The sequence below is a fragment of the Leucopleurus acutus genome (assembly GCF_964270905.1).
Source record: "Leucopleurus acutus genome assembly, chromosome: 2".
NCBI classification, from domain to species: domain Eukaryota; kingdom Metazoa; phylum Chordata; class Mammalia; order Artiodactyla; family Delphinidae; genus Leucopleurus; species Leucopleurus acutus.
Genome location: NC_139143.1, coordinates 179,420,797 through 179,447,242, shown reverse-complemented (window position 1 = coordinate 179,447,242; position 26,446 = coordinate 179,420,797). Strand labels below are relative to the sequence as shown.

Below are 26,446 nucleotides of genomic sequence, written 5' to 3'. Positions count from 1 at the left end.
CTAGTAAATTGGAAGAACTGCTGAGCTCATTTTTGTCTCTATAACAGACTCTCAAATATCTGTGGGGGAAAGAATTGAATCCAAGTCTCATTTTACCTTGCCTCCCATTTTCTGAGACACCTCTGTCATGTCTGTGGTGAGAACACATGGGGTGCAAACTTATCTGAACAGCTGTAACGTGGTAGAAAAGGTGAGGCTTGGAGGGGGTTTAAATCCCAGCTCCACTGCTCAGGGTGTTAGGCTAGTAAGCATCTTTGAGCCTTAGTTTATCTCCCATTAAACAAAAGAGTAATTAAACAGAGAGCTGCTAACCTCCTAAGAGGGGTGTTCTCTGCATTCAATGTGCTAACAGGTCAAAGCACTTAGCACAGAGCCTGGCACAGAATAGGGGCCAAATAAACATTAGCTCTCTCACCCCTGCCCCGCACCCACCCCCACCACCCCGGCCATTCCAGGACAATATAGGTAGTATGAGAAATGTGTTACCTAAAGAAAAGGACCAAAGAGAAGGTCAGCTACATCCCCCCAGGCCACTTCCACCCAGCTACCTGTTTTTGTAAGTAAAGTTTTATTGGAACACAGCCATGTCCGTTCATTACGTATTTATTTATGGCTGCCTTTGTGCTACAACAGCAGAGTTGAATAGTTTCAAAAGAGATCACACGGCCCGTAAAGACTAAAACGTTACTGGCCCTTATAGAAAAAACTGGCTACCGTTGGTCTAAAATATTCCCCCAAATGTTCGATTTCTGCATGTTTGGGGGTCATTCCTATTTGCCTCAATTAATGTGTGTCGTTGAGGACTAACTGTGTTTCAGTTCCATCATTTACTTATGGGTAAGATCCCTTTCCCTCTCTACACCCCAGTTTTCTCATCCGTGAAATGGGGTGATGTTAGCCCCTACCTCATAGGGTTGCTGAGGACTGAATGAGATGACCTAGGTAAAGCACTTAGGCCAGGTCCAGTGCAGAGCTGAATGCCCGGTGAACCCACGCAGCTGAAGGGAGAGCTCCCAGGGGTGAAGCAGCAGGTCCTCGTGGGCCCCACATTGGGAGGGTGATGCAGCCTGTAGACCAGAATGTCTTTCCAGTAGAACCTAATTGGCCTCTTTGGGTTTCAAGGCCACCAGCGCCATCTCATTAGTGCCGAGGACTAACTGGCCAAGCTAACCTTCCAGAGCCAGGTTTAGACATGACAGGATCCAGAGCTGGCTGGGTAAGGATGGCTGCAGAGACCCACAGTGTCCACACTCGAGAATGTGGTCCAGGCCTGGCCTTATGGTACAAAACATATTGGAGGAAATCTGAAGAGGGGTGTTGAGATCAAGTGGGCCTCCAGCTCACTTTACAGGTGGGGGGCTAGGACACGGCGGCTGGGCCAGGCCTGAGAGTCCGGGGCCCCTGGCCCCCTGACCACGGCCTTCCGTGTACACCCATCTCCACGTGGGCTGAGGTTCGTCCCCAGAGCAGCACTTCTGTCACAAGACAGAGGAGAAAATAGCAAATTAAGGGGCCCCTGGCCTCCGGAGCCTGTGGTTCAGCGATGGTGTTAAAGAGGAGATGTTCCGCGCACTGTCTGAGCCCAGAATTGAACCTCAGGGAGGGAAGCAGAAGAACGGAGAGAGCCTGACCCACTAAGGTGAGCAGCCAGACCAAACCCGGCCTTTTCCCCACTTGAGCTGGACCCTCACCCCTCCTCTGAGAGACCCTCAAGGCTTCCGCCCCGTTCCTCAGGGCAGAGGGGCTGTGCGGGGCGTGACGGATTGCGTGAACTTTGGAGACCCATCGGGAGGTTCCCACCAAAGGTGTGAAGACAGATGGAGGGTCTGCCAGGGGCCGAGGGGACCAGGAGGTGAACAGCTGCTAGAGGGCAGGGAGAGGGCTGCGTGCGGGGCGGACGTGAGGGCAGGGTCAGGCTGTGTGTGCTTCTGCGTGTGTGAACCTCCGGGTTAGGCTACAAACACTTCCTGAAGGAAGGGGGCAGCGAGGGGGTGTTTAGGGTCTTATACAGAAATCCCTGGCATTTCCCTGTACTCCTTCCCCCATCTGACAGGCCAGCTACACATGGTCAGCAGTCTCTGTGGTCTTGGGGTTCTCCACGAAGAGAGGTTCATTACCATGTCTGTCTTCCCAGCAGGAGGGGTTTCTCCATAGCTCACCTGGGCAACAGGGGGAGGATGGGCCCCACTTGGGCTGCGGGGCCAGCATACCCCTCCCTCATCCAGGATCGCAGGTCCACGGTTGCCCAGATAGCCTCGGCCCTTGTTCTTAGAGAAGCCCAAGGGGATGCGGTCGGGGACCCAGCTGGGGCTCTGCCGAGCACCTGCTTGTCTCACCAACCGGCTTGCCGCTGCCTGGAGAGGACCTGCCTCCTCCCCGTGGGTTGCCCCGGGTCCTGGCCTCAGACCCAGCCTGGGAAGTGGGTGCTTCCAAGCCGCAGAGCCTCCACGGAGAGTCTGCCCAGCAGAATCTCACAGAAAAGCCATTTACTCATCTAAGCTCTGGGCCTGTCCTCTGGCTCTAACATAACACACAGCTATGGAGTGCCGGCTATGGGCCAGGCACTGTTCTCGGCACTTGGGATAAATCAGTGAACACAGGGATGAAGGTCCCTGCTCTAGTGGAGCTGGCAGTGTAACAGGACAGACAGACAATAAACATAATAAAACAGCAAGGCATGCAGCATGTTTAATAACAACGTGGACGAGGACAGCTAAGCTTTCTGAGCCGCTGTGATGTTCTGACCCTGTTCTCAGTGCTTCCTATAGACTAATCTACTCGAGCGTCAAACCCTGGGTTCACCCGTCGTTTCCAGAACCCGAGATTGTACCCGCTTACACTGCCCTCCTGCCTCTCAGAAACGCCCACACATGCTCTCTTTTTGAGAGACTGGCTGGCGGCGAGGAGAAATCATCTCGGAAGCCAGTCCCTCCTTCTCAGTGGAAGGGAAAGCTCCTGCAGCCCATGTCATGGATGAGAACACTGAGGCCTAACTCAGGTTAGGGGCCAACAGGCAGAGCTGAGTCATATGAGAGGCTTAGATGACCTTGAGGCTTGGTTCCCTCGGGGCCTAGGCCCTCACCCACCCCCAGAACCCAGCCTGGTAGGATTAGGGACTCAGCACGTGGATGGCCCTGGCTTTGCTTGGAAACAACTCTTAGAAGCAAGCTCAGGACAGCTTAGGACAAAAGGACCCTTTCGTGACATCACTTCGAGTGATCTGATTCCTGCAGGTGGATCAGTTCATCCCAGTCCACGTGTAGGAATCACGAGCAGGGCACAATTTTAAGGGCGGTGGGCAGAGATAGAAAGGGGACACTCAGGTCCTTAGAGATTCCCCGGTCTGATGGGGGAGACACAGCCCCCAACCTGAGGAGCTCTCAGTCTGAGAGGAGGGACACGACTCTGTCCTCAGGAAACCCCTTGTCCTTAGACGCCCCAGTCTGATGGTGGAAGCACAGCCCTGTCTTGGAGAGTTCCCAGTGTGATGGGGGAGACAGGCCACGGGGGCCATTCATAGCCGCAGCACTGACCAGTCAAAGCTCCCAAGCAAAGCATCAGGATCAAGGTTCTGCCGTTTCCGGGGTCACGTGAGCTGAAGGCCACAGGCAGGCTGCCCTGTGCTGGGGTCTTCTCCAGGGCCTGTGCAGGTGTGTTACCAGGGGCAGCCCAAAGCGGGAGCTGCCTTCTCCCCCAGGCTTTCTTAGATGCGGACTATCAGAGTTGGCAGTGGAAACTGAGGCCCAGAGAGGGGGAGAAAATTGCCCAGATCACACTGTCAGGTTAGCAGCTGAGCTGGGACCCGCACCCAGGGCTCTGGACACCTCACCCACAGCTCCCGCCGCTTCATGGGAAGGGGGCGTTTGTCTCCTGCCACCACCCCTCCTCTTGCCTCTTCATGACGTCCCTTGCGCATCGTCCCCTTTGTTCCTCTCTGGAGCTTAACGTGGAGGAACCTGTAAAGGGATTTACATATTTACAATTTCCCCCATGTGGAATTAATGAAAGATAGTCTCTAAGTGTGAAGTTAATCACACGGCTGTGATCACAGTACGCCAAGCCTCGTTGTCCTTTCCCCCCTATAATGGTTACAGTGACGGCTTACGTAGAATGAACGCTTACCGTGGGCCAGCCGTGAATGGGTTAAATGTCATACCGGCTCTCACTCAGCCAGTCTTGGCGGCTACCTTGTGACCTTGGTTTACAGATGAGGAAATGGATTTGTCCAGGGTCATCCATCCATCCGCCCATCTAACAAGTATTAATTAAGCCCTACCACATGCCAGGCCCCGTGGTAGGTTCTGGAAAGTGGCAAAGCTAGGATTCAGATGGTCTGGCTCCAGAGCCCACTAGGCTGTTCTCTTTTATCTGCCCCGTTAAATTGGTCCTGTGGTCCGTATGGGGAAACTGAGGTCTGAGGCCACAGTGGCAGTTAACGGCATGGTCAGGTTCATGGTCTACACCTTCAAGCTCCCCCTTCCTCCCTAGACCTGTAGGAATAAAGCTCAGGGCTTTTCAATTCTTTATGAATGGGGTCTCCAGAATGCCTCTGCAGGGTGGAGTCCCACCACTGCCCTCCTGGCATCCTTTGAGGCCTCCAGGGGAGCCAGTCCAGCAAGGAAAGACACCCCATCAGCTGATCACCTATGGGATGCCACATCCCCTGTCAGCACTTTGCTTCTGTGAAGTTACTCTGGCCCCACAGAACTTGGGAAGAGAGACTCAGAGAGCTTAAGTAACTTGCTGAAGGCCACAGAGCAGGTGAGTGGTGGCGATGCAATTCTAAGGCAGATGCGCCTGACCCACGCACCTCACCTTCTCATCACCCTCAGCGGGATGAGATGGAGAGACCTCTCACACCGCGGACCTGAGCCAGGGCCCTTCGCGCGGTGGCCACTGGAAACTCCCTTTGCCTTTTTCTCCCCTCACTTCCTCTGTGTGTTTTTTTCCCCTTTATTGGCGACACCGCGTTTATAATAAGCATTTAAAATGAGTCTTGCTGGACCAGGGACAGGGAAGGAGGAGGGCGTAAGAGATTTGTCGGCAAGAAGACGGGGAGGGGGATTGTGGGGTGTTAAATAGCCCAGAATTTTTAAAAAACTGATGCAAATCACTGGTAGGAGAGAAAATTATGTGCAATTACGTCCTGATATTGGAAGGTTTTGCCTAGCCCAGGCAACAAGATCTCATTAACAAGCAGAAAATAAGATTGAAATGGTGTGTAAAAGGGCTGAAAAATGAATTTGAATGCTGCGTTTGTCCACAATTACCCCCTCCTTCACACATATTTTATTGCAATTTTTTTATTATTCTTAATCTCTCCATTCCTCAAAGCAGATTGGGGACATCCTGGCATTACTGGGGCGTCGGGAGGAGGTGTGGAGGATTTCCTGCTCCCCTGAAAGGAGACCCTTCTCTCGCACATTTTCCAAGGTTGGGTTTTGGAAGGATCAGAATTCATTTCTCCGGCTTAGCGGGTTGTAGGAACATGAGGCTTTAACCCCAGCCGAGTGAGCGCGCCTCTGGGCCCCGCCCAGCCCTTCCTTTTCCTCCCTTCCCGGCGGCCCCTTTGCCTCCAGCTTCCTTCCCTTCGCCTTCTCAGGGTCCCTTCCAGGCTCGTCCTTTCCCGGGAAGTCTCTCCTGGGAAGCCTGGGGCAAGAGAAACGGCCTGACCTCTGCCAACAAGCAGCCCTGAGTTGGAGTTCTGGTTCTGCCACTATCTAAGTTGCTGTGTGGCCCTGGGGCAGCTTGCCTAACCTCTCTGGGCTTCCTTTTCCTCATCTGTAAAAGGGAGTGATAATCCCTACCTCTCAGGGGGTGCTGTGAGGACTAAGGGAGATTTGAGTACAGTGCCTGGCACGTAGTAGGTGCTTAATAAATGCTCCACCCACCTCCCCCGTCTGTGCCCTGGCCTCCCAACTCTGTTTTACTGCCACCTCATTTCTTCTATCTCTTTCTCCCTTTCCTTCCCACCTGGAAAATGCCTGAGTTGGTTTCCAGTCTTGGGAAGAGAGGGTGACAGGGTGCAGGTGGCACCCCTTTCCGCAGAAAGCACAGGAAAGGCCATCTTCCTCCCTCTGCCCTCAGGTCCCAGGGAAAGATGAGCTGGGATGGAAGGAGTGACCGGCTCCAGCTGGAAGGACAGGCTGTGACGCTGGTTTTTCCCAGGATTAGGGGAAAGCTAACTGAATCACCTCAGCCACCTACCCATTGCTCATGGTGACCACTGGTGATGGTGTGGGGTCAGGGGTCAGCTTGTGGAAAGGACCAAGAACCTGTGGCCAGATTTTCTTGGACTTGAAGCCAAATGCCCTTTTGCAGTATCTGCCCTCCCTGACTGGCTTTCACTGCACCAGTAACAGCCCAGCTCCCAGACCTCCCCCACATCAGCCAGCCACATCTGCCAGCCTGAGTCACAGCCCCGATCAGGGTACTAATCGGAGGTCGTGAGGAGCGTCCACTTACCTCATCAGGCCTCCGCACACCCCCAGTGCCCCTTCCCCATAACTCCCGGCCAGGCCCACCCCGGGACAAGGATGAGCTACAGGCTCAGAGAATCAGCCGTGGGGTCCCAGGCGTCCTCAGTCCTTCCAGCCCCTGGGCAGACAGACCTGCCAAGACCCTGCTCTCATGTCCAGCTCTGCCTTTGGCCATGGTTAACCCACCTCAGTGGGAAAAGCTGAGTTATTTCCCCCCTGGCGGCTGGCCAAACAAAGCCACCTGCTCACGTCAATCAGAGGCCCAGCTCCAGCCCACAGGGAGAGGCCTGGGCAGAGCCTCGTCTCCTGTGAAAACAGACTCGTGTTTATGTCTCTGCCTTTCTCACCCCCTTTTCCTGGGTGGAGGGGACTGAGGGGGTGGTGGACAGAAAGACGAGACCGGGATCAGGAACTTTCCAGAATACTGGTGATGGAGGCGGGTCATGCCTGTGTGCAGGCCCTGCTAGGAATTGGGGGGTCTAGCTTATGGCCTGGCTTCTGGGTGACTGCGGGATCCTTTCTTTTTTCTAAAGATTTTTTGATGTGGACCATTTTTAAAGTCTTTATTGAATTTATTTCAGTATTGCTTCTGCTTTTTATGTTCTGGTATTTTGGCCCCAAGGCATGTGGAGTCTTAGCTCCCCAACCAGGGATCGAACCTGCACCCCCTGCATTGGAAGGAGAAGTCTTAACTACTGGACCGCCAGAGAAGTCCCCAACTTTGGGGTCTTTTTACCATTGAGGGCAACCCTGGCTTTTTCTCCTTAGAGGACTGAGTGGGATTCTGGGAAGACGGCATTTTGAGCTCATCTCCCGGAGTCTGGACAAGGGCTGTGGATTGAGGGCTGCCCTCAAGGGATGCTCTGGGCCTCTTTTTTGTCCACTACTGATACATCTATAGCAATCAAGACCCTATACCGTGAGAAGATGTGGGCAGGAGCTGACCTCTGCCCCTCCCCATGAGCAGAGTAAGGCCTGGTATAAACAGGTGGGAAAGAGGAGACCTAGATGTTTCCACACACCATTTGATGTCAGGGACCACGGTCTTCAGTAGGACCCCAGGCGAGGCAGTGGTACTCTGTGCATGGTGATTCGTTCTAGCGACACATAGAACTCAGTGTCTGGCCCATAGTAGGCCTCCAGCAAGTGGTGAACCCCCAGGAGTATTGCAGGCTTGACTACACACAGCTGTGGTCCGTACCCAAGAGAGTTTTGAGGCAGCTGATCAGTTAGTTTGAATGTTAGTATGTTCAATTGCCTTCAAATCCATTTCTCTGGCTCCTGTTATTAACGCAACGTATAGGGAGGCGCAAAAGGGAAATAACACATGGCTGTCTCTGCTCTTACCGAGTATGTTTTAGGGGAGACAGTACTGCCCCCATTGCACCCCCAAAGAGCAATGAGAGAATCAGTTATTGGCAGTTGAGAGGGATTTCTGGGCAGACAGGGCAGGAAGAGCGGAGGAGTCTGGAAAAGGGAGGGCATTGCCGAAGAAGGCTTCCTGGAGGAGGAGTCTCAAAGGGCAAGGTAGCAGTTGCTCAGGGCAAAATAAGGGAAGGGGTAAGAGGTTGGTGCAGACTGGACAGCAGCAAATAATATGGCAAAGGCTAAAACAGTGTCTAATTCAGATACATTATGGGCTGAGTGAAATGATCATACAGACCAGGTTTTGGATCCCAGGTCTTCTATACTTACTTGCTATGTGACCACAGGCAAGTTACATGAGCTCACTGAGCCTCAGTTTCCTCATCTGGAAGATGGGGCCAATACTGGTCACCTTGTGGGATTTTGAGAAATAAATGAGACTATTCATGTGAAATACCTAAAACTATGCCTGGCAATAGAGGAAGAGCTTAATAAGTGACAGTTTTTCCCTCTTTGCTTCTCCCTGCCCTAATTAGAAATTGGGGGCGAGGGGAGGGAGGAGAGATGGATCGGGAGTTTGGGATTAGCAGATACCAACTATTCTATATAGAACGGATAAACAACACGGTCCTACTGTAGAGCACAGGGAACTACATTATATCCTGTAATAAACCGTACTGGACAAGGGAGAAATTGAATTAGCCATTCTTTTCTGGGACTGGAGGTCCGGCTCAGCCCAGGCCAGGCCTGGTCACTGGCTGGAAAGTCAGGCGATCTGAGTTCCCTCCAGACTTTGCTTCTAACGCACTGTGCGACCTTGGTGGATGCCTCTGCGCTCTGGGCCTGAGTATCCCTATCGGTGCAATGAAAGTGAGAGGCCAGCTTCTAGTCAGGAACCTTCCTGATCAGAGTCCGTGATTCCCGTGGGTTCTTTGTGTGAGCACGTGAGTCCCAGCCTCTAGGTCTCTGGGTGGGGCCAGCCTTCCTCTTCACCCTCCTGGGGCCCCAGCCTGGGCCTGGGGAGCTTCCCAACAGGCTGGGGCTTTAGCCAACCAGACCTGCCTGGCTTGGTGGGAAAGAATGCAGATAGCGGATTTGTCCTTCTTTCTGATTAGCACGGGGCTGGGGCCTCTGAACCAGACAGTCCCGGCAGATAGAGGGGAAGAAAATGAGAGAGATTAGCATTTAATACAGCAGGCGGACTCAGAACTGCTGAGGCCCGTCCCTGGGGTCCCCAGCAGGAGGGAGGCCTCTGGGATGGCAGGGCAGCCGGACCTGGGAGGCCAGGCACGTACCCAGATGGGAGAGGCAGGAGTGACTTTGAGGGTCCCCAGAGGGCCATACTGTCCCCTGCCTCCAAGCCTTAGCACCTGCTGCTCCCTCGGCCTGGGTCTCCTCCACCATCCTGTCATCATCTCAGACTCACTCTTACTTACTTTTAAAGACTTGGTCCCTTCCAGGAAGCCCTCCTGCACCCCCTTATGCTGGGTTAGTTGTGCTTTCCCTGTGCATTGATCACATTTTACCAGTACATTAAAAGTACCTGTGTTGGTAGACAAATACTAAGTGATAATAATAATGGTTCCATTTTCTGAACCCTTATACCACAGGCCAGGTGCTGTGCTAAGCCCGTTATATGGATTATTCCATTTAATCTTCATAACATCTCCTTTGGACGGGGAGGGCCTGGAATGATCTCTGTCTTACAAATGAGGTGGTGGACAGTGGCACCATGCAGTTTAAACAATTTGTCCAAGGTCAGGAACTAACAAGTGTCAGGGCCTGGACTTGAACTCAGACTGCCTGGCCCCAGTGACCATGCTCTTAGCCAGTACATGTCACAAAAATGGTCTGTTTCCCACTCGCTGGTGAGATCTCTGAGGGCCCCAAACTCTTTGATCTCGGCTATTCCCAGTGCCCTAAGGGGCAGGAGAGGAGAGGCGTCAGGATACCAGCTCTGGAATCCCTGGGCCTGTGCCCAATCCCCAGGACCATCACTTCCTAGCTGGGTGCTTCCAAACAGGTTCTTCTCTGCCTCGGTTTCCCCCTCTGTAAAGTGGGGCTAATAAATACTTCCCATCTCATGGAACCAGTCTGAGGAGTAAGCGTGCTGACAGATGCAGAGCAGGTTGGCATCTCGCACGATGCCGGGTAGCTGTTTGCAGCTGGGGGCTCCCAAGGCCACACAGTGAGCTGGCGCAGGGCCAGGCCCCCAGCTAATTCTTCTCAGCACCTTTGAGTTCCCCTGCTCCTTCCTGCCTCCCTGTCTACCCTCCTGCCCTGCCCCAGCCTCAGCCCCAGGGTTCCCCCCTCTCTCCAGACCCTCCCACCAGTCCCTTCTCTCTGCTGGCCCTTGCCCCAGCTGGGAACATTTCTCCAACACCTTCAAGGGCTTGGGACAGGTATTTCGAGCTGCCCTGGGAGTTTTGCTGTGGGGTTGAGGCTGATGGGGAGGAAACAGGCAGAGGAGGCCCCTCTCCTGGGGCTTCTGGGAGTATCTGAGACCTGGGCTAGTGTCCCCCAGGCATCGCGAGTGACCTTTGGAAGGTCAGGCCTGAGTGCCACCCCAGCTCCTGCGGGGTAATTCGGCCAGTCACCACCACTCTCTGCTTCCCTTTCCTTCTCAGTGACGAGAGCCAGCACTTTCTTTGGAGGGAGGACAGTCTCCACCCCAAGCCCTGCGCAGCCAGACTGCCCTCCCCCGTCCTCCTCCAGCCAGTCTCCTCTCCATGTGCCCTCCCTCAGCCCAGAACTTTCTCTTGGGCCCAGCTGATGGGAAATTAACCGCTGCCATCTTTTCTGCACTGATTTTCTTCCGCTTCCTTGTTCTCTCCTTTTCCCGTTTCCTCCCCCCAGTCCCCAGCTCTCCTGCTCCTTTTCCCCTTTTAGCCCCATCTGCATCTGACCCTCTTTTGCTCCATCCTTCCTTCTCTCAAATCCAGTCCCCTTCCCCACTCTCTTCCCCCTAATCTCTCTCATTCTTCTCCCGGCTTCTCCCGCAAACACCTCTTCTTTCTCCCCATCCAGCCCCTCCCCGCCCCCTCACCCTCTACCCGCTCCCGTTCTGTGTTCCCTCTTCTCCCCTTCTCTCCAGCCCGCTGATGGTGAGCTCCAGGCAGGGACCGGGCGCGGTTCCGGCCCGGCAGACCCGGGTCGGGGCGGGGGCATCGAGGTGGGGGGATCGGGCGGGATCCGCGCGGCCGCCCCTCCCCGCGCTCCGCCGCCTCCACCGCCGCCGCCGCGCGCCTTTGATCCATGGCCCGAGGCCGCCTGACAGTGGAAAATGCGGGGAGACAAAACCACTCAGTCAGAGTGATTCCCAACAACTGTCTCCCCGAGATAAGGACGCACTCGGGCTCGGCGGCCTGCTTAATTCCTGCGGCCCGGGCCTGAGATCGGGGAGCAGCAGCGAGCCTGGCCGCCGCCCGGAACGCCGGTCCCGGCGCGGGGCTTGCGGTTGTTGCGGGTTCTGCCTCCGTCGGCCCAGCTGACGCGCGCACCGTGGCTGGTGGCCGGTGGCCGAGGGCCAGGGGAGCGAGTGCGCTCCGCAGACAGGCACTTCCTTGCTTGGTAGCGCCTCCAGTGAGGGCTTCCTCCCTCATTCCCATCCTCCACTCAGTCGCTCCTCTTAGCCAAGGATGCACTTGCTGGGATGTTCTCACCCTCCCTTCTCATCCCTTAGCCAAGCCCTCTTCACTTCCTCCCAGAAGCTTCCCGTCCTCCAGTCTGGGTGGCCGCACTCCTTCCCAGGGTAACAGATTTGCCTCTGAATTCTAAGTTTCTGGATACTGCTCTCCCCCCCTAAAGCAAGAACCAGGCTTTTCTGGGGGCGCGTGGCCCCAGCACAAAGCCTGGCTCATAGCAGGGGTCTGATAAACAGCGGTGGGCCCGCATTGGACACAGCATCCATTGTATGCCCAGCCCCACGGTCCCTGCCTTCAAAAACCTTCCAGTTATTTTGGCAAAAGAAAGCAAAGGAAACCAGGCGCCAGAAGCCTCCACAGAGGAGGGGATGCCCCAGACAAGAGGGTGTGGGGAGGTAGGGAAGTATCTGTGGCCCCCGTACCCACCTGACAAGAGAAATATGTTTCTCGGGGATGCCAGGCTAGGCTGGACTGGACTGACCAGCTGGAGGTCCACCTTGGCTTTCCCACCACCTTCCTTGGCAAACTGGGGTCTACCTTGGAGGTTCAGGAGGTGACGAGAGGTCAGATTAGGTAAAGGGAGAGCAAAAGGGGACCTTCACAATCCCAGCCTAAAGCCCCAGGGCGCTGTCTGTTTGGGACAGAGAGAGCCAGCATGATCGGGGTGATGACAGGGGCCAGAGGTCATGGGGAGGCAGAATCCCCATCTCTGGGGTGCAGGCAGGATCTGGTTTTGTCAAGACTATTGGAGCGTGGGTTCTTAGAATGGTGGGGGATTCAGTTAGAGTCAGTGGTTCTCAACGCTGTGCATCCGAATGATCTGGAATGCCTGTTAAAAATCGAAATTCCCAGGCTCCACCCTGATGGGTCAATACAGGAGCTCTGCTGTGTAAAATATAGCTCTTCTATATTTTAAAGAAGGCACCATCTGAGGCAGCTGGGGTGAGGTCTGGCACATGGAAAGCACCGGATTAGTGAGCCCTCACCTTGTCAACATCGCATCAGCACCTTGACCCTCAACCCCCTTTCTTTAGGAAGTGACTCAGGGGCAGGGCTGTTTGAATTGAACTGAGACCCCTCTCCAGCAATCTCTGGGCTGGAAGGCTCCCTTGAAGTAGTTAACCCACTGCCTTCTTTTATAATAGAGACACCTGCGGTAGCCCTCCACACTTCTCACCGCCTAGAAAGACTCAGGGATTAGCTGGGCTTTTCCGCGGGCACGGTGGGCGTGGCAATGGCCGGATCCTTCCAGAGGGCTGGTGGACCGCACTTACAGTCCTCTCTGCCTCTGCTCCAAGTGGCACAGGCAATCCCTGCTTTGACACAAAGCCCTGGGCAACCTTTCCAAGGATCGAGCACCAGGCAAGGAGAGGGAGACCCGTCCCTGCCTGGCTCCCGTCCCTCCATCCTGCTCGTTTGCTGGGGGCCAGCAGAGAGCACGGAGACTCAGCATGCGGGCGACCCTCTTGCCAGACCGGGGTGTGACCTGCGGCATCGGAGGATTAAGGTCCCACGAGAGCCCTGGCAAGTGTCTTGCACGAAGGGGACGGTCCAGGCTGAAATTGAGACGTGAAGCCTGGGGGCAGATGTTCCTGAGCCTCCCCCAGGGGCTGCCTTCCCTTCCCTATCACAGATAATGCCCCCCACCACGCCTGACTGCCCAGGCATCCTTCCCTGAGCCCCCTGGATGCTGACTCCCACCGCAGCCAACTCCAGTCTCCCTCTCTAGGCCTCTGGAGGAAGCGGCTGTCCCAGCTGGGGTCCCACCCTGCTTTGGCTCCCAAAGAAATGGAGTTACTTCTCTAGCACCTTTACTGTTCATAATAATTACAACAAATCCCCGATTTGTTCAGAACCAGAGGAGTCCACGATGTGCTTTTGCCCCCATTAGCTGTTCAGTCCTCACTGAGCCCTGAGGGCCTGGAATTGTCAGAGGGGCAAAGCTCAAGGTCAGCAGCAAGGGACAATGTTGGAATCCAAAAGCCAGGTCCGCCCAACGCCAGAGATTCAGTTCTGTCCTCTGTGCTGGGCTGCCAGAACAGAACCCTGGCCTCTCCAGGTCTGGTCTGCACTTGAACAGGTGCCCAGGGGCTTCCCATGTTGAGGAAAGCTTGAGAAGTACTGGCTAAAATGACCTCGTTATGCCGTCCCAGCTCTCAGATGCCCCATAAGCTCCTTGAGTGACTCAGAATGGACCACCCTGGGCAGCAGAGGAAGGGGAAAGGAAGGGGCCTTGGAGGGAAGCCGCCGAAATCCCTCAGAGGAAGAAGCAGGGGAGCAGAGGAGATCGGCTGAGGGTTCCTCCAGCCTGTAGTCCAGTGCTGGGCTGACAACCAGTCCGACCAGGGTGCTGGCCTGGCCTCCCGGCCTAGTGGCCTCAATCCTGGCACACTAGGCTCCAGGGCTGATTTGGGAGGTGCCCCCTGTTGGAGGTGTGTAGGAGCGGAGGGCAGAGGGGCATGAATGTGGACAGACAGACCCACAGACCCATAGAGAGAATCAGGGTGTGAGATGCTGGTGGAGAGAAGGGAGGTCAGTCCAGACAGATACACAGAATGGTCAGGGAAAGGGAGGGATGGAGAAGCGGCGGAGGCAGAGGGAGAGAGGCAGGATGAGAGAAGAGACAGAGAGAAACAGAGAGACACCCAGAGACCAAGAGACAGAAATGGGAAGAAAGACAGGGAGAAAGAAAAGGAGAGAGAGTGTGCAGACAGGGGCTGGGATGGGGAGCAAAAGGCAGAAACAGGGAGACACCGGGGTGGCGGCAGTGATGGAGATCAGAGGCACAGTTGGAGGGAGATGAACGCACAGAAGTGGGATGGGGAAGGGAGCCCAGACAGGAGGGAGGACCCCAAAGCTGGAGGAGGGAAGGGGCAGAGGACTTGAGGGAGACACATACCCAGCTCTGCAGTCAGACTCAAGTGTGAATGCCAGCCCCACCTCCTCCTAGCTGTGTGGCCTTGGGGAGGGAAGGAGCTTTACCTGGGGTTCCTGCCAAGCACCAGTGGGACATGGGAACCTGCCAGAGCCCAGCTCCTCTCCATGCTCCTTCTCTCCCCTATGGTCCAGGTGTCCATGGCAGGGACCTTTCCTCAAGCCCAGGCCTGAACCCCAGATGCCCTCCTCCCAGCCCTGGCCTCCTGGTGTGGCAGTGGTTGGTCTCCAAGCCCCCAGAGCCCAGGGTGAAAAGTCTTGGCCTTTTGATGAGTGTTTCCCTTTAGTTCCAGATGCCACCCTGACAGGGGCTCCCCTGTGATTAATGTCCCCACCCCCAAGGCCTGGGACCTGCCCCTCTTCCCCAAGCCAGAGCTGGTGGGTGTGTGGGCAGCTTAGGGACCGAACCTTCCAGAATCACCGCCTGGTTTTCCCTCTTCCTTGACCCTTCCTCAAAGCCACCCTCAGAGGAGCCAGTTAAACTCAGATGAGCTGAGTTTTCATCCAAGTCCCCGTTTTCTCATCTGTGTGATATTCATAATCGTGCAGCCACGGTTAGGAGGCTGTGTCAGCAAAGGGCCCAGAATCCCTTGGGGCAAAGCAGAGAGACCTCTGGGAGCCTGCTGGGAGGACCCTACAGCCCTGATAACAGAAGCACTAAAGGTGGACATAGGGCATAGAAGAACAACTTTGGTTCTGACAGTGACCCCGGGAGGTGAATTAGACAGTCATCAAACCATGTAGGGGGCATACAGGCTTCAGCCATTTGAAGGATCTTATACATAGTGGCAGGGGAGGGGACCATGGATCGTTGGGGGTACTGCCAGGTGGTGTTGGGGACTTCTGTCGGAGTTGGGGACCACAGTTGGAGATACAGGTTGAGTTCAAACTGGTCGTGGTCAAATGGGAGAGCTTTATTTTAGATAATAACTCTCCAGCTGGGATGGGTGGTTACGAGCTGTGTGATCTTGAGCAAATGACTTGACCTCTCTGGGCCTTGGTGTCTTCATCTATAAAATGTGGATGACAGCAGTACCTGTTTCACAGGGTTGTTGTGAGGAGAAAATAGGTTAACACGGGAAATGCTTAGGACCCTGCTTGGTATGGAGTAAGCACTGAAGCCTGTTAGCTGGGATTACAGATGGTTACCTTTGGAAGTGCAGTCAGCGCAGGGTCATGGAGTTGGATTGTATTGGGAGTTGGGAAACTGGCTGCATTGGGGTGCATGTGGTAGAGGATGGGGTGGGCACTCCATTCTGGTTCCTAGCCCACCTTGCCCAACCCCCTTCTCAGATAACCCAGGGCACCGCCTTCCCAGCCCGCTGCACCAGCAGAAAGGTGCTGTCTCCTCCCGCATCTCTCCCAGCCTGGGGCCTGCAAAGAGACAGCATCTCTCCGTGACTGTCCCCAGACTCTTGTTGTTTGGTACATCGGAGCCGTGGGCACGTTTCTGCTAATTTTGTGGCTGCCTTTATCAAATGGGGATTCACAGGCGCTTTATCCTCGATAAGTGGATTAGTCGGTGAGCTAAACAAGATGGTGTGGGACGCAGGGGCTGCTCCGGAGAAGATATTTGTTTCGCAAAGAATGGAGCCGCGTTGCCTTCCCTGTGCAGGGGAGGCAGGCAGGGCGGTGGAGTAGCTGGAGGGCCGGCCCTCTGAGCTCCTTCTCCCCGGCAGGGGAGCCCTAACTCTTGGGAACTCCCTACAGGGCAAGCAGGAAGTGGGAGGGAGGCTGGGTCCCCGGAGAACAGGGTCCCTCTGGGGAGGAGAGAGTGGAACCCCGGGTTCAATCCAGCTACCTGTCATCCCTGGGCTCATTTGGAGAGTGTCAACTCCCTGGGCGGCAGCTTCCTCCCTATCTCCTACCTTCTGATGCCCTTGTCTTCCCTCCTCCCCTTCCTCCTAGCCTTTTGCTTCCCTTTTGTTTCTTTTCTTTCCTCCCTCAAATACCTCCGAAGGCTTTTTGCTAAGTATCGTGAACCCAGACACGGATGAGACGTGGTCCTTGCTTTTACAGACAAAAGAACAAAACCAAACCCAGAAGCCTCCAGACATGGCAGCAAGAGGCAGCCCTGGTTGCACACTGGGCTACTCAAAGTTCTCTCCAAAGTCCAAAGTGTGTTCCCCCGAGGCCCCGGAGGTGGGCTGTAACAGATTTGTATGTATTCGCTTTAAAATGCAGGCTCATTTTGCATGCTTTGCCCCTGTGGAGCTATATTTGTTGACCATCACAATAAAATTAATTAGCGTCAGGGCGAGTCGACACTCCAGGAAGTTGTGCCATGTTCTCTCGTGACTTGGCATATGGTACATGACGCCATGCAACGTCATGGATGTTGAGACTGAGGGAGAGGCAGAGATGACTGGATGTGTGGAGTTTGGGTGACCAAGAGGCTGATGTAATCGTAGACAGATACAGGGAGTGCAGGAGGAGGATTGGATCAGGGTAGATGTATGGAGGTCAAGGCCAGGGGGCTGCCCAGGAGAGAGCTCAGGGCAGAGATGTGGATTTCAGAGGCCTCTCTCTATAGAGACTCGGAGACGGAATGATATGCTCAGGGGGGAGAGGAGAGAAAGCGGCTGGGAGGATGCTTGGTCCAGCTGTTCCTCTAGGCTGGATGAGAACACGGGGGGACCCACATGTTTTCTTTTCCCCCTCCACTTCTTCTGTGGGTGGCTGGGATGTTGAGGTCCCTGCTCTGTGCTGCAGCAAGAATCTGGTTGAGGATGAGGGGGGAGCAGAGACTCTAAGAATGAGAGAAAAGGATGGAGCAGAGCATCCCGGGTCCCCAGCTGGTCCTTAGCAGCGTCTGTCCTCGCCAAGCTGCCTCCAGCTGAGTGTGATTTTGCTATTTATTTACATGTAATTATTGCTATGAGGTGCAGATATTAACGCTGTCAAGAGCAATTTGCTCTGACATTTTTCACTCACTCAGTGCCCCCGCCACTCTCGATGGAGCCCAGGGCTCTCCCAGCCCGGGCCGCTGCTCGCTCGGTGGCCGGGCCGGAACCACCCAGCCGGCAAGGAGTGGCGTCAGTGAGCTCACCCGGCTCCTCCGCAAACTCATTAAACTTCGAAATTGAATTTGGTCTGGGAAAGGGCCGGCTGGGCCCTGCTCCACCCAGCCGAGGCTGGCTCAAGGCCTCCCTGCCCTGCCTTCCCCCAAGAAAACTGGGCCGGGGCTGGGCTGGCCGGGCAGGGGCTGGTGGCTGAGGCTGGCAGAGGGCAGCTGGTGAAGACGGTGGAGGGTCATTGTCAGAGAGGTGGGAGAGAACACAGCCGCCAAGGCGGCTAAGGCATAAGGGTCAGGCACGGCGGCTGGAACCCTCTCGACCCCATTACTGACTCACCCTACAAGAAAACCAGGCAGCTCTAACTTTGGGGGACGTTATTGCAATTGACTGCTATACCCACCTAACAAAGAGACTTCCCTCTGGGGCCCGGCAAGCACCTTAGGCAGCCTGCAGGGTGTGGTACCATGCGTGTAGGAAAGGTGCCGAGCTGGCCCTGCGGTGGGTCCCGGAGATAGATGCTGGAAAGAGAATCGACTTTGGAGTTACACCTTCTGAGTTCAAGCCCCAGTCCACCACCTCCTGATTGTACAGACCTGGGTGAGTTTTTTTTTTAGCTCCCCTGAGCCTCAGTTTCCTAATCTGTATTGGAACAGCCAATACCCATAGTTCATTGAACCTAAGGCTGGCCCTTTCTTGATCTTTTCAGAAGACCTCAACAAAACCTTTGCACACAGCTGGTGTCATTGCTACCACAGCCGTAGCGAGGTGCTGTGGATGGTGAAAGGCATTCCAGTTCTAGAAAGATGAACGTCCACATTGTTCTGACAGCTGTGGTAAGGAGTGAGTGGCAGTGCCGCCCGCCCGTAGTAGGTGCTTAATTACGGAAGGCGACGATCAGGTTTCCTTGTGAGCCTCTTGATAACCAGGGGCTGTTTTATACAAGAGGACACTGAGGTTTGTTCCTTTTTTCACTCGTTCTTTCCACTTAAGGGACTTTCTCCTTGGAGAGGACCAGCAGGGCCTGAGCCATCATGGCCGTGAGTCCCTAACGCGTTGTGATACGTGCCAGCTTGTCTGCCCAGGTACTAACGAGGCCTCCCTGCCACCACTCACTCCCTGCCATGGCCAATCTGCGTCCTCGTCTCTGGTAATTACTGAGGGGGAGAACTCCCACCACGCCAGGGGGCCCGAGAGCCCAGGCTACCCTGTCCCCCTCCTCCTCTCCCAACCTGGGCCCGGCCAAAGTCAAGGAGGCCCCCCCTCCCGCCTCAGCCCTCCCGGCTCCCCCTCCTCCCTTCAGCTCAGCCAATTAGGCCCCTGACACCTGGAGCCGCTGACAAACTGTTTCTGTCACTTGCTCTCTGTCTTTCATTAGGGCCGCAGAGGAGGGGGAGCTGGAGGGGAGGGGGAGGAGATGGGATCTTTCATGCTTAGTAAGGCCAGATACATTAATTACAAAACGGCCATTTGCCGCGTGAAAGTGTGCTAATTAAATTTATGCAATCATTATCTTTAAATAGTCATATCTTTCCCGGCGATCGGCCCCTTCCTTCTCCAACCCCACCACCGCTCTGAGAGCGGAGTTGCGCTAATCCCCATCCGCCATTATCACGCCATCAGAAATGGTCTCTGAATCCCACCGCACCCCATCAGCTCCAGCACCCACCAGGGACCAGGAGCCCTTGGACCCATCCTGGCACAGACCCCTTCAGACTGGGGCCAACCCAGGATCCACCTAGGGAGGGGGAAGCCAAAGTCTGCCCCCACCCCACCAGTGTTTCTAGATGCTTCTAGAAGTTTCCACATATTTGGAGGTTGACATCTTGTAGACCAAACACTGGAAATTTGTGTGTGTGAGAGAGAGAGAGAGAGAGAGAGAGAGAGAGTCTTAGCTTCTTGGACAATGAGTGGGAAGTTGTTCTGTGCATCCCGCCATTTTCGAAACAGCCTTTAGCTAAGCCGGCAAGGACCCCTGGGGAGAGGAGGGACCTTCCGTTTATTTTCATCCACCCAACTCTGTGCCAGGCCCTGTGCTGGGGATAAAAGATAAGTAAATTCATTCATTCACGGATTCACTCACTCAATAAATATTTGTTAGACGTCTACTGTGTGATGGGCACAGGGAGTAAATAGGAGAGCAAATATGCCTCTAGCCGCTCTTGGTCCAATCCAAGGTCAAGGTCAGTCTGTGCCCAGGGGAGAAAGGGGGACCATGGCAGGGCGGAAAGTTTTCTCTCAGTGATGCCCTTTTTTGACTTTGTCTCTCAGAGTATCTCCCTTCACACACCAGGAGGTTCTTACCACAGCCTTGGCTGAATCCTTCCTCTGCAGAAATTATCCTCCCTGCTTTCCTCTCCCATCAAACAGAGCCTGACTCCTGAGTCTTTTTGGGTGCAGTCTGTGGAACTCCCACGTGGAGGCAGGAGAGAAGCTGGTGGACTCTGGCGGTGGGGAGGGCCCTCCTGGCCAGAGGTGACAGTCAGGGACAACCTGTTTCCCGAGGGCCCTCTGAGCTTCTGAGGTCCCCAGGCTCCAGTGTGTGCCCTTGGTGAGATCAGCTAGAGGGGCAGACTGGACATGTGCCCAGACACACGTGCTGTACCCATTAGCAACACTCACACGTGAGAATCACAAACGGTACTCACACACATGAACACACAATACTATCACACGAACTCAGGAGCACACATACAGAACTCACATCTGCAGACGTACTCTCGTGTACATGTGTGCACGTATGAGACACACATGCACACACAGACTCACAAACACACATACAAAATTCAAATATACATACACACAATACTTTCACGTGCACCTGCATGCGTACACACCCACGCTAGTCTCACACATGCAGTATCCCCCATATGCTCCCGTATAACACACACACACACAACACACACACATGCACAGTGTTAAGAAGGACCCAGAGCCACATATGGTAAGTGAAGACCACAGCCATTGCAGGGCAAGAGTACCGGACTAAAAGTCAGGGGTCAAGGGTTCTTGCCCTGGTGCTCATCCCCTAGGTGATTCTGGGTGAGCCCCTCCTAAGCCTCAGTTTCTTTATCTGAGAAATGAGGTAACAGCGCTTCATAGAATGGTTCTGAGGCTTAAAGGGAGATGGCTTTGGAAACGGTAAGGTGCCGTGCTCGTGCAAGAGAATGGCCTTCATGGAAGACTGGGTGGGGACATGCGTGAGGGGAACAGGAGCCAGGGGGCTGGGGCTGGGGTCGGGCAGGGGAGGGATCCTTGCTTGGGCACCAGCTCTCCTGGTTGGCGGGGGGCTGCTGTGTGAGATGTGGCTGGTGGAGGGCGTGGCAGGCGAGGGCCACAAGCAGAAAGATGGAAGGCGAAGTGGGGGGCGGCGACAGGGGGGCCTGCGGGAAATCTTGTTCGGATACTCCAAGTCAGCACCCAAAGCCCATTACCGCTGTCCACAGGAGGCAGGGAGAGGGGAGGGGGCCCAGATCCTCTTAGCGGAGAATTGAGCGCGAGAGAGGGGGAGCAGCGGTGGTGGGCGGCTATCCGGGTAGGTGATTTCTCGCACTAATCCCAGCATGGAGCTGGGAACAGGCGGCGGGATGGGCAGGTGTGCGTTTGTGTCATGTGTGCCTGCGCTGTGTGGTGTGTAGGTCTGTTTGCCCGTGTGCATCTGCGAAGTGTGTGGATGGTGTAGGGGCGGGCAGTTGTTCATGTGTCTCATTCTTTGTGTGTCCGTGTTGGCTTGTCTGTATAATGCCGTGCTTATCCCGGTATGAGTGTCTGTGTGTACTCTGTGTGCGTGCCCGTGATTTCACCCACATGGGTGTGGAGGTGTAGTAATACTGTGTGTGTAGCAATAATAGTGATGATCTGAGAGCAGTGGTTCTCGTAGTTGGCAGCATACTAGAATCATTGGAGGAATGAGCTTTTCAAAATCTCGATTCCCAGACCCTCAGACCAACTAATCAGCAGCTCTAAGAGGTGGGGTCCTGGCATCAACATTTTAAGACTCTCCAGGTGATTGCACTGGGCAGCCAACATGGAGAAGCGGTCTCCGGGCGGAGAAACCCCAGGGTAGCCGCCCTGTGGTTTCTCCCCAGCTCTTAGCCTGCCCTTATGGGGTTTATCTGGACACAGAGGTGGACTTCAGACCCCAGACCCTGAGAGACCAGGGCAAGTCATGAGCTGGGCTTCCCCGGCTCATCCTCAGCCTGGGACAGTCTGTGGTCCAAAGAGACATATTTCATGTAATGCAGACGGAAATTGTGTTCCATTCCTGGCAAGCTGTGCCCTTACCTTCTCTCCCTGACAATGGGAACAGGCTGCTCCCCAAACATGCCCCTCTCAGCTCTTGTGGAAGTCAGGAGGATGAGTTAGTAAGCGGGTGGACCAGGCAGGGCTGCAATCAGACCTAAGGCTTGGAGATCAAAGCACTTGTGTGCCAAGCGCTGTGTGCCAAGCCAGCTGGTCACTTTGGGGCCAAACCGGAGCCTACCGGCAGGAGGGGTGGCCGTCGTGAGCCCCAGGACCAGCTACACTGCCGCTAGTTTGCGGGGACAACTCTGCCCGAGTGCAAACCATTGCCCCTCTTTGAGCCTCCGTTTCCCCATCTCTGAAGATGTGCCAATCTCCGAGGTGCCTCCCAGCTTTCATGTATGTATTTAGATGTGCTTACGTGCAGGTGTGTGCACAAAAGTGCATTGATGAGTTTAAGAAGGGTAGGTGGGTGTACGTGAAGTTTATCATGACAGTTTATCAGAGTTTTGATGAAAAGCCATGTGGTGATCTGGAGAAGAGGTGTTTCGAGTTGTCTCACCTTCTGGGATGCAGGTCTGTGTCCCTGTGGAGGTGCAGTGTGGGCTGCTCTGTGCAGTGTGTGTGTTGTGTGGGTGTGTGAATTCTGGGCCTCGCTAGTTCTCAGCTCGAGACTTCATAGATTCGCCACTCTCTACAAATGAGCACATTCAGGGACCCTTGGGGACCAAGGCAAGCCATGCACTGGGCCTCCCCAGACCATCCCCCGGAGGGGTATGATGTGTCCACGTGACACATGCCTTGCTCCCTTTCCAGAGCGCAGGCAGCGTGATGCTCCGTTCAGAAAGCACCCACTGTGTGCCAGGCCCCCTGGGGGAGAAGAGATGGAAAAGACAGGGTCCCTGACAGGGAAGAGGGCCCTGACAGGGAGGAGGGCCCTGACAGGGAGGAGGTCCCTGTGTCTGCCTCGTCTCAAGCCATGTCCCATCTAATCCAGGTGGAATGTAGGGGGAGAGGAAGAGGAGGGGGAGAGCTTACATTTACCGAGAACAAATAACACGCCCGGCACTGCGTAAGCATCCTATGTGCATTGACTCATTTAATCTTTCCAATAACCCTATAGGTAGCTACAATTACTATCATTCCCATTATACAGATGAGAAAACTGAGGTCCAAAAAGTTAAAGAAATTGCCCATGGTCACAGCTAGTCAGCGGCAGAGCAGGGATGCCCATGCAGATATCCTGGCCCCCAATGCTGCAGGCAAGCCCCTCAGAGCACTCACTGGCCGAGTGTCTTTGGGGAAACCGCTGTCCCTCTGAGGCCTCAGGGTCCCCTTCTGGCATTGCAGACGCGGGGCTCCCCACCTGCTGCCTGGTCACTGGTCCCGTGGTCCTTGGCCTCATTCTAACCCCAGTCTCATCTCCAGGTCCACCGTCCCGACCTCACCAGTCTCGGCCCCTGCCCCTCCCTCCCCCACTGCATCCTGCCATGGGCCCACTCACCCACCCTGAACCTGGCCATGGAGCCCCGATGACGGTGATCACCCCTTCTAATTGCAGCCTCGCTCCCAGAGCCACGTTCGGTTATCACAGAGGGTGCAGATCTCACAGCTCAGCCTCCTCTGTCCCAGGCCCTCGGGGCCAGCTCAGGAACGGAGGGAATTAATTACATTTTTCCCATCCCCTTCTTTTAAAGTAGGGGAGCGCCGGCACGTCCCGGGGGAGGGGGCGGTGAGCAGAGGATGTGGAAGGGGGGCTGGTGCTTGGCTCCCGCAGCCCCCACCCCCCAAAACCTAGAAGCCTCTCCCCGGCGGCAGAAGGTGGCGGGGTGAGACCGGCCCCTTATTGATTTAGTCTGGTGGAGGCTGGGACTGATTTAGAGCAGAGGGAGAGGAAGGGGCTTGGGGGGGGCATGGCGGGTAGAGGGGGAGAGGAAGGGATGGCTGTCACTCAGCCTGACAGACAGCCCAGAGATTTGCCTTCAGATAAAACCTTACAGATGTGGAGGTCGGTATTGATTTTGAGTTAGTAACGGTAACGTACCAAGAAGTGATACATTAGTGAAAGCAAGGTCACCGGGGAAAAAAGTAAAACCCACCGGGGGAGAGGCCTTAGCATACTTGAGGGGGTGGATTACCGCATCAGACCAGGACTTCCTCAAGTTCAAAAGTTTGCAGGCCCCAGACCTCAGCTGGGCCCCTAACTCTGGGCAAACGCTTCCTGCTTCTGCGGGCAAAGAGGGACTCCCGGGGGCCCATGGGCCAGCCACAGGCCGGCGAGGGCCACGTAGGCCTGCGGGGCTCTGTGCAGTGCGGTTGCCGAGGGCCTCTCTCTCTCTCGTGCTCTCCAACACAGCTTGCTGTGGGGAAGGAACACAGCTAGGGGTCAGGGAGACACGGGTTCAAATCCCAGCTCTGCCACTTACTGGCGGTGTGATCTCAGGCACTCCTTTTCACGTTCCTGTGCTTCGATTTCCCCATCTGCAGAATGGGGGTAATAGCCCATTTGCTGGAGAAGTCATTCAGTGCTCCCCTCTCTCACCTCTCTTTATTTATTTATTTACTTTTTGTGGTACGCGGGCCTCTCACTGTTGTGGCCTCTCCCGTTGCGGAGCACAGGCTCTGGACGCGCAGGCTCGGCAGCCATGGCTCACGGGCCCAGCCGCTCCGCGGCACGTGGGATCTTCCCGGACCGGGGCACGAACCCGTGTCCCCTGCATCGGCAGGCGGACTCTCAACCACTGCGCCACCAGGGAAGCTCCCACCGCTCTTTAGATGGGTCCAATCCCATCAGCTTGGAAGTGGTCATGCCTTGAGACAGGGGTTGGATGCAAGGGAAACCCTTTGATCCCCAGGCCTCCAGGCACTCTGGAAGAGAGCGGGCACATGCTGCACATCCCCCATTCACACCTACCCCAGATGTGGATTTGATTTGCTGTCCCAGGGCAAATCCCATTGAACAAGTCCCATTACAAGGAGCGCTCCCTGGGCCTGAGCTGATTCTGGGCTGTCTCTTAATGACCCAGGGTCCAAGCCCCCCAAGCCACTGGGCACCACGTGAGCTCCTTCTGACAAAGCATTCCAGGAAGGCTTGCAGCTCCGAGGATCTTCAGTCTTATCGTTGACCTTCTTGCTGTGTCTCAAACCTGAGGTGTTCCAACCTCAGGGCCTTTGCACTTGCTGACTCTTCTGCCTGGAAAACTCTCTGCTCTGTCTTCCCTTGGCTGGTTCTTTCTGGTCTTGCTGAATCTCACCTCTCTGGGGAGGTCTTGCCTGACTACTCCGCATACTCTATTTTTCTTCCAGAGCGTTTATCAGTATCATAAATTATATTATTTGTTCATTTATTTGTTGTCAGCCTCCTTCACTCGACTGGCAGCTCCAGGAGGTCGTGGAGCTGCTGCTGTTGATTACTGCATCTCAGCGCCTGGCTTAGTGTCTGGCACATATTAGGTGCTCAATAAATATTTGCTAAGTGAATATGCATGAATTCAATGGGATTTTCTGAGCTTATAGTATGTAGCAGGTACAGTGTAGGCACTGAGGCTGCAATGATGGATGAAACACAGTTCCATCCTGCCCTCAAAGAGCTCACAGTCCAGCCCTTTCTCTAGCCTGGCACATAGTAGCAGTCTGTGAAACGTTTGATCAATGAGTAAGTGAATGAATGAAGGCTGTCTTCAGGAAGCACTATATGGTTTGGGATAGCTGGGCCATAAAGTGCAAGGTAGGAGTGGGTGGGAGGAGTTGGGACAGGCAGGTAGAGGTCCAGTCACAGGAAGACTTTGCCCTGTTTATCTGGGGGGTACGAGGAGCCACAGATAATTCAAGCCGTCAGATTTGGTGGTGGTTGTCTACAGGGCTCTGCCTTGCAGGATGAGTGCTGGGTCTATGCACAGCTCCCAGCCCATCCCCCAAAGCACCCATCTCCTCTCCCTAACCACAACCGCTTTGTCCCCTCCATCCCATCCTTTCTGGGGGTGGCATCTGGGTGCTGTGCAGGAGGTAAGGATTAAACTGGGGTCTCACCAGAGCTGACAAACCCTCACAAGAGTCTCCCAGCCCCACACTTGTCGTCTTGAAGGAAAAGAAATGGGGGCCTGTGTTGTTTTCCCCAAGCCTCTAAGTTTATTCCCGGGGCCCAGGCCTCCTTGAAGGGAAGAGCAGGGTTAGTGTTGATATGGGGTAGGGAATGAGATGATGGTGATTTTCTTAATTTAGATGGAAGGTGGGAACCTGACAGGCAACCTGGAAGAGAATTGGTCTCCTAACCCCAGGGCAGTGTGAGATTCCTGCGTACCGCGCCCACCCCCGCCAGGCCCACCAAACACACACACCAGCAAATTCCTCAGACCCAGGACCCCATCTCAACACTCCAAGGGCAACAAACCCAGCTCAGCGGTGCCAGACGCCCTCACACACCGCCCCCTTCACCGGCCCCTCACCAGCACCCCTGGGTGGACCCTGCCATGAGAGAGGCCTCGGAAGTATGTTCAACAAAGAGTGGGTTTGGGAGAACTCGGCTCCCTAAAGACACCCAAACTAGTCCAGGTGTCTCCTTCTCCCAGACCCATCCCCGTGTGTCTTTGCCATCTCACTGGGTTGACACCCCATGAAGTCCCACCTAAACCCCGCCCCCAGCTGCGGTGGAGACAAAGTCCGGCCCCAGCGGGCCTGGTGCCCTTGACTTTGGCTCTGGGAGAGGGTGGAGAAAGAAAGGACAGAGGAGGGATGACCCCCAGGGCTGAGGGGAATGTTCTGGGTACAC

The 26,446-nt window shown here is 55.1% G+C and overlaps 1 protein-coding gene across 2 annotated transcripts in view; it reads left to right on the top strand.

Annotated features, from left to right (window-relative positions):
• Nucleotides 1-26,446, top strand: part of PAX7 (paired box 7) — a gene marked incomplete at both ends in the record, with an annotated part of 99,120 nt that overhangs the window by 63,258 nt on the left and 9,416 nt on the right. The window lies entirely within an intron of this gene.